Source organism: Bombyx mori, chromosome 14, assembly GCF_030269925.1.
Source record: "Bombyx mori chromosome 14, ASM3026992v2".
Lineage (NCBI taxonomy): Eukaryota > Metazoa > Arthropoda > Insecta > Lepidoptera > Bombycidae > Bombyx > Bombyx mori.
Window position 1 is genome coordinate 13,120,862 of NC_085120.1, and position 16,060 is coordinate 13,136,921.

Below are 16,060 nucleotides of genomic sequence, written 5' to 3' on the forward strand. Positions count from 1 at the left end.
TAGTCTCAAGAAAATCGTTCATTTACGTAAAATTATCGAACAACCCAGGCTATTTTTAATATCGACAAATTGAGACCGCCCTCTCCGAATCATTAGAAGGATAAAAATGTATTTAAATGCACTGCAGATACTCATATAGTGCGGATAGATTACAAGCAAATAAGATAATGTTGAAACTAAAGCGAAAAAGAAAGATAAGAAGTACGTGCAAATATTTGTCATTTCTTAGAATAAAGATATACAAATAATTATTAAACGAAATAAAAAACTAAACTGCTAAATCGAAGAATAATAAGTCTATTAACTATACCTTAATACTTGAACGTCAATACAGGTATCACCGATTCATACACTATTTTATTTTATTTCTTCATCTGCCTCAATCTGGAATAGGTAGCTTCACGAGCAAGGCTCAGTCACAATGCCGGCTGGTGAAATTCACGTTATAATGTCTTTGGGTTTCGGTGACCACTCAATACCAAATAGACAGTACGCTTTTCTGACTATTTAAACTTGTAAAGGAACGGAAAAAAATCTAAGTAGCTCGCAATGTAACTACATATACTTAGACCTTAGAACTTATATCTCAAGGTGGGTGGCGCATTTACGTTGTAGATGTTTATGGGCTCCAGTAACCACTTAACACCAGGTGGCTGTGAGCTCGTCCACCCATCTAAGCAATAAAAATATAAAAAAAAATCTCACAGCACCAGGCGCTCATAACTCTATAGAAGCCAGTTAAGTCACATAAACTAGGTAGCAATCAATATTTCATTGCTCAAGTGGCGTCTTCCTTTATTAAGAAGGATAGGTCAGGACAATGCACCCGCTCTCCGCACTGCAGCACGACGTACCCGAGGTCCTTAATTGGATGATCGCGGACGTGCCTGCCTTTCGATGAACTACAAGTAATTTAGGGTTGCACTTACAAACACTTTATCGATCACTTCATGAGATGATATGAATCCTGTACAGTTGTTTTGTAACTAGCCTCTATTAAATTATGGAAACTGGTACTTTGTGATTATTGCAATTAGACCTCATTAAACAATTTTTTTAATTTTCATTTCTGGAAACCATGTGTCCATTGGAATTTTGGAACTGGTTCCAGAACCAACCTTGTAGTAACCAATTCAAAAACGAATGCCAATGGACACATGGTTAACAAACACGATACGCGCAAATTTATTTAAATATAATCATGATTTACATACTTTGTTACATGTACAACTATCCTAAAAAAAAATGTGTGCGTGTACTAGTGTACACACGTAAGAAGTGAAACTTGTTTATGGCCTTATTTTTCGAAAAATGATCTACATGCAACTTTCTAGAAATTGGTTAAATAAAGTTAAATTAGATAAAGTTTAAACAAAAGGATTTTATTATCATAGACATGAATACAAAAAAGTTAAATTAGATAAAGTTTAAACAAAAGGATTTTATTATCATAGACATGAATACAAAACAGATGGCGCGTAACGGAAAAATGTGACGCGTAACCGAAAAATGTGACGGTAAATTTTTTTCCAACGCCGATAAGGAAGTTTCACTTCAAAAAAACAATAAGCATTCGTTAAAAGCACATAATAACTGCCCATTTGCTAACTCTCTTACTAGATATGCTTCATCACCACGGAAGTCACTGACGTAAACAATGAACACAGTCAAATACAAAATAGCTCAGCTTCCAGTTGAACACGTGCGCGTCCTGTGGATTCGTACCGACAGTTATCTGTTTCCCACCCACAAAGCAATGGCGGCCAAGAACCAGCACGCGTGTATACAAAGAAATAATACCCACAGTGCGACGCCGCGATGGCAGTAAATCACGTCGGGAACCTTAGCAGTGGGCTTGTGGGCATCCATACTAATGTCGTACTATCGGGTTGCAGTACTTAAGTCCGCTGTTGTGAAGAAAGCCATATGGGAAATAGACTGATAAAGATAGCTCTGTATTCGTTGAACTCCTCTAGTTTATGCTTCCCTGGTTGTTGTCGAGCGAGCACAACTATGAACTGTGTGGTTTCAAATTTCAAAGTCTGTTTGTTTGTCATCGTTCATTATCTCTAAGCAATTTGTGAATCTATTTTAAAATCTTAAAAGTAAATATTAACTGAGGCAGTTAAAAACTAATTAAAATCAAAGCGAAATGAAATGCCATGTTTACATAATACGTGATTTAAATTGTAATACATCTCACAAGGACATCGGCCATAAGTCGTTGACCCGATCCAGGAAGGGCCATCTTGTAAGGACGTTGGTCGTTGAATCTGATTAAAGACAAGATTGAACGATACGAATGAAGTAAAGGCTGGTTTACAGTGATCCAATGACCAATGAATGGTATCAATCAACCTAGTTTAAGTATCAAACGATCAATCTTTTCAAAAGAAAAACAAGGAGTATTATCGATCAGCCCTACGCATATAGAGGCTTTTACTGTATTTTAAATTATTTTACACCTAAAAATAATTAAAAACAATCTATTTCTAAAATTGTCTAAATCTAATAATTTGTCTATATGTATTCCTTTCTAAATTTGTCTAAATTTTCTCTGAATGCTAAGTCAGTACAGCCCGCTGCGAATGTAGTAAAGTACTACAGGAAGAACGACAAGGCCTCTTCATCGATCTAATATACTATAACTAAAAAATATTAACACTGAAACTGCTTGGCCAGCGATGAATCACTGGGCCCATGTGAATCTCCCTAATACGTTTTTTTTTGCTTAGTACTGTCCAATTATTGCCTGCGTTTTATTATCATACGAATTTAATCTATCAGCTGTACTGTCATAATCTATATATTAATACGTGAAGCAAAATTTTGTATCCCTTTTTACGAAAATTGCGCGGACGGAGGAGTATGAAATTTTCCACACTTATAGAGAATACAGAGAAGAACTGCACAATGCTCATTTTTTTTTAAATAATGCATAAAAGATACATTAAATCAATAAAGAAAACATTACACACACTACATATCATGTATTTGACGCACACACGCATGCATATCATTTATTGTCAAACTTTTGTTCTTGACGTCTGTGGTCAAATTGAGAATAGATTAAATATTGTTTGTCTTTGTTAATATTTTTTATAGTGTAGTCTTGGCGAAATTTAAGATTATAGAAGTATAAAATACTGTCATAATAGTGTACAAACTTACAATTCCAATTAATTATAGTCGAATTTCGACTATTGCGGGACCTCTAGTATTTATAATTAATTGTATTGTATTTAAAGTGATGTTGTAATAGGTGAAAAAAATAAAAAATTTCTTAGCCTGAATGAAAACTCGACGATGCACCCAATGAAATTGATGAATGAAACACTTTCTTTGTTTGGAAATGTCATTGCGTCCCGTCTCAATGATGGAGAGACTGGGGAGACTATTTATCTAATATTTAAAACTGTTTATCTGTTTGTCTACGCGAACACCCATCATTAATCAATTGACAAAGAAAATTACTGGTTGCAGGCGGGTAATACCAGACATTCTTTAAATGGTTGTTAATACCACAATATTTAGGAAATCATTAATGTAACGTATCATTTGACTTCCTGGTCTCTGGTTTAGAATTCAGAATGTGAGAAGTAAAACTGGTTTCCCGGTACAGTACTGTATTGGTTTGTGGTGAGCGCGGCGGCGGCGTCGCGGAAGGGACACACAACTTCGCACTCCGGTTGCGGTCACTCTTTATTTTATATAGATACCGTCATAGAATTACAGGAATATAGGGTCCTCGGTACTTCCTGCAGCACAGTCCTTCTTATTTACGAAAGGATACTTATCGGGTTTGAAGCTTAGGTTTTAGTGTGTTGCCTCCTCATTTTCCGGCTTGTTAATTATTAGGGTTGCCACTCTCCGTGCTAATCATGATTTATCAGAAAGATTGGAAAAGAGGACGCAATCGCGAAAGGACCTAACCAAACTTGGTTATCATGGTATGCATGCTTATCATGCTTGGTTAGCATGCTAAGTGGTTACCGAAGCCCATAGACCTACAACGTAAATGCCGCCTCCCACCTCGAGAAATGAGTTCTAAGGTCTCAGTGTCTACAGTACAACGGCTGCCACACCCTTCAAACCGAAACGTGTTACTGCTTCACAGCAGAAATAGGCAGGGTGGTAGTGGTACTTACCCGTGCGGACCCCGTATTTCAAAATACAGACTTATTTATTATAACTAACTTATGTCAACCCATTCAAAAGCTTTGGAATCCGGCTTTGAAATGAGCTCCCCTTTATGAGCGCTATGACATGTCCTTCAATCGAGGCTTGTGGAGAGTACTTAACGATAGGTAACGGCTTGGCTCTGCCCCAGGAGTTGTTGTAGTCCATGGTAACCATTAACCATCAGGTGGACTAGCGCAATAAAAAAAAGTTGTTCTCCGAAATAATAAGAATTAATATGAACGATCTATTAGTCAATTTACTATTTACATGCAATTAAATTTTTTAAAACAACTCCAGAAAATAGTAAACATAGTTTTCCCTACCTATCTATTGGTTTCCGATAAGCGATAAAAGCTGTATCAAAGATATTCATGATTCATTCATAAATAGCTGTTCAAATTGTCTCTCAACAGGACCTGTGTAAGTTCACATCGCAGATGATACCGAGCAACACATCATACGCTAACAACAACACAGCGCGAGTATGTAACACGGTTTCCCGTGTGTAGTGGCGTTTACACATTTGACACTGAACATACCTTGCTTCCAATTTATAATCTGTTAACTGATTATTGTTACAAATTAAACTCAAGGAGGTATTTACTGTTCATCACAAAATTAATTAGCTAATCGTTTACGCAATAAATAAATAAATTAAGTTTCTGATTAGCATCACCATGACCTCTATGTACACGGATTAAGAACCGCTTTAAAAAATTGGCAAGACAGCGTAAAATTGTTAAAATTTTTATACTTCTGACTACGTTATGAAAGTCTTGCGTTACGCGAGTAACTACAATTCTCAATTACGTTTCTATTTTGTTATTATTTATTAACCTGCTTGTTATTCGAAACCTGATCCTATTTAGCATTTTATACAATCCTCGGTCCCGGTCTACTGACCGTGATGATGAAAACGAACGCGAGATGTGTAGCGGTATTCCTCCGCCGCACTGCATGCTAATAGCACGGCTAAATACCCCGGTAACCCAATGCCCCGTTCCGTGCATACGCGTGTCGCCACTCTAACCTCTTCGCGTTATGCTCTCCTTGTACGCTGGCTGAACTTGTATCTAAATTGTTAAATGAATTCATGAAGATCTGTTTTGCAATTTTATAATGTAACAAATTAAGTAAAAATACATAATATTCGAAACGTATAACAACAGAATTCCACATAACATATTGGTACGCTGGTAACAGTAACGCCATCTGTTGTCGAACATCAGAAATGAATATCAAAAGAACTAGTAATACCGAGAACACGCGATAAGTGTAACACCATCTCTTATCAAATAGCAGAAACACATATCAAAACGACTTATCCTATTGGGAATGTAGTTGTAAACTTGTCGTGTAGACTGTAAAAGCGATGACACGAAGGCAATTAGTAATATAATCTTTTCGAAGCGAAACAACGAACGGATCACCTGAAGTAAACGAAAGGAGTTGACTGCGAATGGTAAACTGTTCCTTAAGTATTTTAAATGCCAAATGCGCGTAAAAATATTTTCATAAATTAATTCCAAATATTGAATGTCGAATACTTACACACTTAAAACATTATTATTAATATCCTCCCTCAATCACGAACAGATAAAATCTTCAAATCGTAAATAAAGATTCTCAATTACTTGATGTTAATTTGAAATGAATACAACGTATAATGTAGGTTTAGTGTAAGCAATTTTCTATAGCTTTTACGTGGGAAAATAGCAATGCTTATAACGGCACCTCCTCACGCAAATAGTACCCTGGTAACCCAATGCCCCGTCCCGTGAACGTATTTCGGTTTTTAATAGATGTTTTACTTAACCTCTGCGGTACTGTGCCATCCTGGTACATTAGTACGCACGGATACATGCGTAGAAAACAATTAGGTAATAATAAATAGATAAATATGACCAGGTCGTGATCACAATTTAGTCAATAAATACAGTTATCACACCCAATAGTACTTATGTATTGTTATTGTTCATAAAATAATGCTTATACTACAAGGTTGACATTACACAATCTAATGCCATAACTGCTATCACTATGCACCATCACCAGCTTCCGAATAAATAATAATGGGGTCTAATTTGCAAACCCAGGAAATAGAAATCGAATCTAATATTTTGCTTTACAATTAATGTTTGTATCGATATAATATTGTTCATTTCATGAATATTTAAAATATATTGCGTTGATAAGATGAACTAGCTCGCGACACAGCTGGGGCTAAGTGGTTATCAGAGTCCATGGACATCAAGAATATCACCATTACCCGTGAGACATGAGGTCGAAGTCTCAATTATAACGGCTGTCGCTGACGGGTGTGTGTCTAACTTCTGAAAAACCATCAAATCTTACTGAGGAAATATGACACAGTTTACCTTCCCCAAACTTTAAAGAGCATTCTATTTTAATAAACAAGGCCAAAATTAGATCGGCCGTTCCCGGTTAAAGCAAAAAAAAATCTCAGCGAGTTTGAAGCCAGATGTCCGGCGAAGATGGTTGGTAACTAAAACCGCGTGAAAAAGTCTGTTAATTAAGAATTCTACTCATATGAAGGTGGAATTTGATCCTGCGAGAAAAACTCTAATATTTTATATATTTTTTAAAGAACTCAAACATTTAACCTCATCGGGTTCACTGTGTTCTAAGCGCGGATGCCGAGAAAATTAACGGATGAGTTTTAAAAGTTGTTTGCAGTTTTCAAATTGATAATTGTTTCACAGAGAATCACAGCTCAGACTGAAACTACCTACATTTGTCTCCATCCAAACCGGAAGCTTGAATGTTGAGTAGGCCGGATGGTGGTCCCTGTCAACATCTGCGAGGCGTCAAGACCCCCATACCCTGAGCGCTCCCAAGGCGCGAAAAATTCATGTATGAGGATCGGCCCCTGTCCAAAAAATAATCCTCGCAACAATCTTACCTTACTACTGATGGTAGGACCTCTTGTGAGTCCGCACGGGTAGGTACCACCACCCCGCCTATTTCTGCCGTGAAGCAGTAATGCGTTTCGGTTTGAAGGGTGGGGTAGCCGTTGTAACTATACTGAAACCTTATATCTCAAGGTGGGTGGCGCATTTACGTTGTAGATGTGTATGGGCTCCAATGACCACTCAACAAGTGGGATGTGAGCTCGTCCAACCCATCCATATAAAAAAATAAAAAATAAAAATTCTAGGCAGTCCACATTTTGTTTTGAGTCAATTATCGCATTTATCCTTGTGTATCATCAAGGTTGGATTGTAAGCGTAACGGCTCGTGCCAGCCAGCGTGTCACGACCAGCCTCGTTGCATTTCAATTTATAGCTCAGATATGCGATCGATTTAATTCAATAGATCGACTTTCGAGATAACAGACAGCAAATATTATTACCGGGTGCGACTTCGATGTCTGGGTGTCATTGGCTCATATCATTTTTTGGTTGTAGCTGTGACACTTCACTCAAGCAGGTCAGTACATCTGTTTCTTTAAAGCAATAATATATAAAGGTAGTATCGAAACACATTGCATAAGATTATTATTAATAAAATTCAATTATTTTGACGTAATAAAAATAAATCATGTTATAAAACAAATATTTAGCAACATTTCGAAAAGCTTAATTTACAAATTAACAAAACTTAATTGATGATCATTCATATATGACACAATACGATGTGTCGGTTTCTTCACAAATCATCAGTATTTCTATCGGTAAAGGTCAAATATCTCGATTAGTTACCGTAAAAGGATCGATAATTAATCGATGCGAACGCGATCTTAATTGACATTCACGAGCTGCGATAGTTGTGATCCCCGCGGCCTTGTGCCCGCATTCGTTCATTACATTAAAATTAAAATTGATTTAGACTAATTAGGGTTGAGGTGAATGTTTGTAGTACTGCTATAATTTGTATGTTGATCAAGTCAGGTTATGGCAACGGAGTCGCGGAATTAAGTTAGTTTTTATAGTCTCAACCATAAGCGTACTGACTATACTACTGATTTTACTAAAAAACATTCTGCATGCAATAACAAAAAAAGTGAACGAATAAAAAAATTAATTAAATTTGAGCACCATAAGGGGGAAAACACAGGAGGAAAATAATAAAAGATGTTATCTTATTTGTAAACCAAACGCACAGATTGCCACCGTTTCACAAGGGTTTTCTGAGAAACAGGTCAGTCACCTCGCCGTAACCTACAGTATATCTGCGTAAAAATAGGGAACTTAAAGATTTGGTTCAAATCTATTGCGTATTTTTTTACAGCCATAATACTACATTATAAGTGGTTCGAATTTAAGCAATACTAAAAGACATTAATAAATTATCTTTCAACGGCTATCCTGCTGTAGCTGAAATGTATGATTACTTTTTATGCCAAGTGACAGTAACTACTGGCAGGATGGATCACAAGACATATCCAAAGACAAAGTCTAATTAGCGATGCCCATTATGCAATTAACTATCCGGAGACAATACAACAAACACTCCATTAATGACTACTTATTTAAAGTCCATATTTAATATTGTATTTTTGTTAACATTTTATAAATGGTCTCCTTTCAAATAACTTTGTAAATATTAATCCACGTCATAGATTTCAAGTTCTTCAATCAATCATATTGAATTACGAAATAGAATTTACTTTTGAAACATAGGCTTCGAAAATGTAGGGAAAAAATATAGGGAAAATTTAATTTATTTTATGCGCAGTGGGGTGAACCAGCTCACTTGGTGTTAAATGGTTACCGGAGCCAGGAGGATTACAATGCGAAATCTACCACCCCTTGAGGCATGAGGTCTAAGTCTCTAGTCTAAAGTCTTTGCGACAGAACTATAAATGATTCTGAATTGAACAACATTAAATCGGTTTACTTCGTTTCTGTCTCTCGTATATAGTAATTAGATCCCGAGTTAAATATTAGTGTTTTACACGAGAAACATTTGTAACTCTGTGGCACGGCTCCAGGGAGAGAAACCTCCATAAATTGTGTTACAAATGACACTGTATTAATATTACAGCTCTACGTTCATATAATTTTACATTAAATTACTATAAATTTCAACTTGATAAGAAAGTTTATGTCTCTTGTCAATTGTATATTATTTCGAACAGATATTCAAATGTTGTTTAACTGAGAGTTGATTCTTCGTGCTTTTCGTATAGTTTTAAAAGTTGTAGTGAAATCCATAATCTATTAAGGTTTGGCATTAACTGGGTAGTCGGACTCATAGCGCCCCCGTTGACAAGAGATTTCCGGAGCCTATATAAGCTAGGTGAATATTGTCACCTATCCTGAGATATCGGATCTTCGAATCAGAACACAAAATGGTACCCGGCAGTAATAGGCAGGACTGTCATTCCTCACCAAAGGCATTCAAAATATTGATCACAAGCGGCCCGCTCCGGCTCCGCTCGGGTCTTTAACAAAAATTTCAACGATAATTGACGTTGTTTTATTTTTTTAAATAAAAGAACACTTATTACGGCATAACTATAATAGTCAGACATATGCTGTCGCGATCCTTTTTATAAATAATAATGTGTTTTACAAAGTCGTAGTACATTATTTTATTTTATCATCAATAGGTTTCGCAAGGCACGCGATGTAAATAATATTTTAGGTAATTTTTTTACACCTTGGGTTCCATTATTGGAGTTTTAGTAAGGATCCCTATTTTTTTTCAAAAAAGATTATAGCATATGTCGCTTGGGAATAGTGTAGCTTGCAAACAGTGAAAGAATTTTTCAAATCGATTCAGTAGTTTCGGAGCCTATTCTATACAAACAAACAAACAAATCTTTCCTCTTTATAATATTAGTATAGAGTATAGATTAGTATCCTTTGCGATCTACGGAGGGAGCCTTTAGTTCTCATGAAGCTAATAATTTAAAATTGATAATTGGCGTAGACCAGGCGTGTTGCATAGTTTAAAATACAAAAGTAATCATGTAATCAATTAATAAAAAGGATGTGTCAGTTATAACTGGTTTGTACCAATAACTCTGTAGAGGCGGGCACGTGCGACGCGTGCGCGCTGTGAAAGTGAATCGTATAATTAATTTTTGTAAGCTCACGCTCCGATGAGTTGCGCAGAATATCTCGACTCGGAACTGTTAGAAAACTGTGCATATAACAGAGAAAAATAAAAAAAAAATGAATTAAAATGTTATTACATATATTCAAATCTTTGTAAGATAATACTCAAATGGCAGCATCAAAGAAAACAGAAACGATAATTAACGGTACTTTTTTATGTTTGAGACATGACTGGTGGCCCGGAGATCTTTCCAGTTTTACCAATTGGGCGAGCAAGGGCTCAGCCAGGAGGGGTGGGTTTTGCTAACAGCTACCGGAGCGCCTCCAAAGGAGACCTAATACTCAAGAGTAGCTGCTTCGCGAATGAATCTACTAGCGGATCGGAATCGCGACCCGCTGAGAAGATCTGACGAGAAACTCAGCGGGCTGATGTTTAGGCTAGGTTGCATGTCGAACACTTTGCCGTGTTCGACGAGCATGGTTACCGGGGTCCCTACTCCTAGTGTTAGAGCTGAAGGCGTCTAATGCAAGGGTGTCTAGAGCGTCGGCGGTGACTGGCTCCTGCGTGATCAGGATTCGGGGACAATTAATGTTACTGTAGAGAGTGTGCGGCCACGCCAGCATTGATCTGCGATATTACTGCAATGATTATATTACTATTCGTGTGTAATTTCTCGGTAATATTTCAGGCAATACTTAATGCTAAAAAGTATGCGTATATAAAATTATCTGGCCTCTAATTCTTCCTTTATTAAATCTTTCGAGCGAAGCGCAAACTAATAATTGAATAGGTGACAATGTACCAAGAGAACATAAACACAAAGGTGTTGAAAGTACCGTTATGCGATTATATTATTCACAAATGGCCAGTCGTAAAGAGTGCAGTAATCCTTCGCAATGTCGCAATGTCGCAACGGTACACCAGCACACCAAAAATGGCCCTAGAGACCATTCCTAGTGAAGATAAGCCGATAAACTTCACATTCGGTTGAAGCAGAATACATACGTCTTTTGTTTTTCACCAGAAATCTTTATTTGATATTTACGGATTAATGGGTAATGCGAATTTAAAATCTGTTTTTTTTTTGAGAGCCTATTGCTTATTTGAATAAATGATAAAATAATATTCATGAAAACACCATTATCGGGTTTGACGGAGCTACTTTGGTTAGTACATACATTTTTTTTTTATTGCCCAGATGGGTGGACGAGCTCACAGCCCACCTGGTGTTAAGTGGTTACTGGAGCCCATAGACATCCACAACGTAAATGCACCACCCACCTTGAGATATAAGTTCTAAGGCCTCAGTATAGTTACAACGGCTGCCCCACCCTTCAAGCCGAAACGCATTACTGCTTCATGGCAGAAATAGGCGGGGTGGTGGTACCTACCCGTGCGGACTCACAAGAGGTCTACCACCAGTATTTTTTGCAAAGTTGATTAAAGCGTACATTGTATTACTGCACTAAAGTGAAGTGTGGTATTCATCGACTCTAACATCTACAGTGCTCTAAGCTAAGCTATCTTGCTAATACGAATCATTAAGTTAAGACAGTTTTAAAATTCATACAGTAACCATACTAACAAATAGCTACACTAACCATAATATGTATAGTACAATGGTAATTTAAAAGCAATGTTTGGCTTATTATAAGGGTTTTACGACAATTTTTAAATGTTATTATAGTCCAGAGAACCTACCCGAAGCTCCCTATTGTTAGCTCCCCTTCTTTCTATCCGGAGGCAGGACTTTTGGCCCATGTACTTCCACGGCATATCCGTTGCCTTAGTCGCGTTTAGATTTAAGAGGACTTTTTTAATGAACTAGTCATGATAAGAAGCTCAGAACAAGACGACTCACAAAAATGTTGCCAAACAATTCATAATCATTTTTTCTCGTAACCGATAACAGACTATTAGTATGACTACAAATCGGACATGCGTACAATGAACATATTATTATTATCACTGCTGCTGACAATAATTTGTACTATGTCGAAATTCAATTGTTACTATACTATACTTTATAGTGATAAAGCCAAACTTACCAGACCTCAGCGGGCGCGACTCGTCATATCGAAGCAACTGAAACAAAATGAATCATTCATTACTTTACTGTACAGGACATACCCTAATATATATTTTTTATTGCTTATGTGGATGGACGAGCTCACAGCCCACCTGGTGTTAAGTGGTTACTGGAGGCCATAGACATCTACAACGTAAATGCGCCACCCACCTTGAGATATAAGCTCTAAGGTCTCAAGTATAGTTACAACTGCTGCCCCACCCTTCAAACCGAAACGCATTACTGCTTCACGGCAGAAATAGGCAGGGCGGTGGTATAGTAACCGGCAAACATCGTGAGCAAATGACCTTGACTGCGCAGAACCGAATTTTAGATCACTTTGGTGGTGAGGGTGAGGCGCGACGGCAGGGGAAATCCTATCGAGCGCGTTATTGGTAGATCAGTCGAACCTTGCGTCCCGCACCGCGCCCTCGTTCCGCTTGCTCCCAAAAGTACGCTTGCGTACAGTGAAAAGTCTATCGTTATTAATCGTTAAGTTATATTTTGTTATAATTGCTTGTTGACTTTGTTGCCATTGCTATTTGTTGAGTGTTTGTTGATTTTTTATAAAAAATACACTATGCCGCGACAAACTGGTGTAGTATTCAAAAGAAAGGGTAGAAAAATTGTGTACGACGTATCTTGCTTCATTATAAAACAGGGGAAGAATGATATTATGGAAAAAGTAAAACAGACTTCGGAAGCAACAAAAACATCAGTGAGTACTGTTAGGTGCATTATTAACGAAGCTAAAGGCTCTGGCTTGCTCATCGTGCTCGGGACTCCGGGTAAGAAAAGATCAGGGAAGAAGAAAGTTACCGGAATGGATAGTTTCGTTCAATCTGTAATAAAAAGATGTAATCATAATAACTACATAACAAGCAGCGAAACTCCGTACCGTAGAAAGGCTTCGAAAATTTTAAAGAAGATATACATTTTAATGGCTCGGAATGAAGTTTAGGACGAATTATGAAAGAGCTAGGCTTCAGATGGAAAAAAAAAACAGAAAATAATCGGAAGCTGTTAATTGAAAAAAGTAACATTCGATTACTACGAATCGAATATCTTCAAAAAATAATTAATTATAGACAAAAAAGAAAATCGAACCGACCGAGTCGTAAACTACACCGATGAGCCCTATGTAGACTTATCACGATGATGACGACTCGGGTGATGAAAACAGTGATGATGATAATGGTTAAGATTATGATAACGAAAAAAAAGTTACAAATACCAGCTTCGCTTCAACTGAACGAAGACCTGGCAACAGCTCTAGTTTTGACTTAATAGAAGGAATATCTATTTTACCCCAAGATTAAATTATTACAATTATTAACCTATATTTTTTGTTGATGTTCTAATAAATATATAAATAAATACATATGTTGATTTTAATAATTTAATTGCATTACGACGCAGAGTAAATAATGTTTTTGCACGTGAGTGTACCATGCGCAAACTTACCCCCACTACGTCAACAAATGCTCAAGAAGTTTGCCGGCTATTATACCTATCCGTGCGGACTCACAAGAGGTCCTACCACCAGTAAAGATAAATTCTGTTATACTGTTAAAAGTGAGACCTTAGAACTCATGTCTCAAGGTGGGTGGCGGCATTTACGTTGTAGATGTCTACGGGCCCCGGTAACCACTTAACACCAGATGGGCCGTGAGCTCATCCACCCAACTAAGCAACAAAAAAAAAACCGGATGAGGTAAATGAAAAATAAAATTATGTAATCGTTATTTCTGATCTAAATTTATAATTGTTTTGTTTTAGTAATCCGCATCCGATAAAAATTACAAATTCAAATATTGATAAATTAAAATATACTTAATATCGTTGCATAAACAAGTTAGAAATGTCTAGAAATACAAGTTATCACCTCAACACGCAGTGCTAGAGGATCGGCTTTCTCCTGTAGTCGTCTTACTTTGATTTACCAAATGAAATTAATACAAAAAGTTCATTGACGCAGCCAGGCCGCGGCCCGGGAATAAGGGTCCTGGAGTGCAAGTTCGTTTTGCGGCAGAAATTGCCGCGCCATATACTCCCCACCTCGTACAGGCCACAATTCTACCTCCGGAAATAAACTTCTATATTTTTGTGTTGAAATTCCATTAAAATAAACTAATCGAACGGAAGAAGACAACGTTAATTATAATCTTATGTAAATTCATAGCCATATCCTCGCTATTACGTAAAATTTGTTTTAAAAATATATAAAATAATGGAATTACGTAAAATAAAGATTTTGTACGAACATTCCATTAAGTAAAAACTAGAGACTAATAGGAAGCGAACGCTTCGACCTACATTTTATATGTTAATTGATTAGCGAACGATAACTAAGAAACATGAATTCGGATGCATTGTTAGATACGTCACGTTAAAATAATGTTGTGATTCAATACCGCCGTAGTACCTACCAGTGCTGTATTTTTTTTTTTAAATTGCACACTATTAATACTTTTAGATTTGTTACGTTGTTACGTGCGGTAACAAACCGCATTTTGGTATAATTTTAATTATTTGATTTAGAAAGGATTTTTCAAATAATATCCTTTGGTAATTTATTTGATAACATGTTTAATCAGTTTTGTAAAATGTGGTACTATTTTGATATTTCTCTTAGGATATTTCAGTTAACTAGTAAATAACATGGCATTATATAGCATAGCACAATACATATTATTATTATGTATATGCACTGTTTCTCGAATCAGATTATATTTTTTGTTTTAAATGTAATTTTAATTTCGGTAAATTTTTGTTATATTCAGAATTTACAAAAATACAGAGGAACATACAACTACGAACTTAAAATATGGAAGAATTAAAATTACGTAACCGGGCCGACTATCGCTTAACGATGATTCATAGATGGGCTTAATATCAACAGGGAATGCGCGGTATATCTCCTTGACCGTGACGGCGAGTCAACAGTCGACAGTCGACAGACGGTCGAGAGTGAAAACGCTCAGCGCCCCATCACTGACTGCCGCTACACTAATAAAAATATTATTATAATCGTAGCATTTCATTAACATAGACAATGTTATGTTATCATTATGAAACTCATTTTTGTTTATGCATAAAATGCAAAAACGCGGATTAACGACTCTTTTTTATAAAGCAAAATGTTTTTTCGTCCAATACTAAAATTCGTTCAAATGTAAATGAGAGAAACTTTCAATCTGATATTGTGGGTAGTTTTCAAAATATGTATAATTCTATGACTTCATCTCCATTGAAAATCCGATGTGTGACAGAGATAGCGAGTGTTCACTATATCCCACACTTGCTTATAAACATCTTTAAAACCTTTTTTTCCATTTTTGAAAAAGGTTTCTACTGACATTGGTACTGTATAAATCTATATTAATAACAGTTTCAATTAATTTACAAGCTCTGTATATGTACTTGCAATAATTGTCTTTGCTCATTATTACTACAGATTGTTTTTTACCTCAAAGTCCACCTGGTTTTATGGGCTATCAGAGAATGATGTCTTATTGTTTATATCACGGCTACCCCACTCTTCAAACCCGAACCCATGACTGCGTCGCGGTAGTATTTACACATCCAGCCTATCGATACGCGAGGTATTTTATTTCAAGAGAATTCGATAAACAGATCAGCTCCGTCTCCGGCAACACCTGGCCATAGACTAGGTAATGCTGTCAAGTCAAGTCGACTTAAATATTTTACTGGTGGTAGGACCTCTTGTGAGTCCGCACGGGTAGGTACCACCGCCCCGCTTATTTCTGCCGTGAAGCAGTA

At 36.7% G+C, this 16,060-nt stretch overlaps 1 protein-coding gene across 7 annotated transcripts in view; it reads right to left on the reverse strand.

The window, feature by feature from the left end:
• Positions 1-16,060, reverse strand: part of gas2 (growth arrest-specific protein 2) — an 86,649-nt gene that overhangs the window by 22,844 nt on the left and 47,745 nt on the right. For 4 of the 7 annotated variants that reach the window (XM_012688357.4, XM_012688356.4, XM_062671971.1 and 1 more), the window contains exon 2: positions 12,258-12,294. The gene's annotated coding sequence lies outside the window, so the exon portion shown is untranslated. The remainder of the gene's footprint in view (positions 1-12,257; positions 12,295-16,060) is intronic. The other 3 variants (XM_012688360.4, XM_012688359.4, XM_012688361.3) reach the window with 1 other exon arrangement.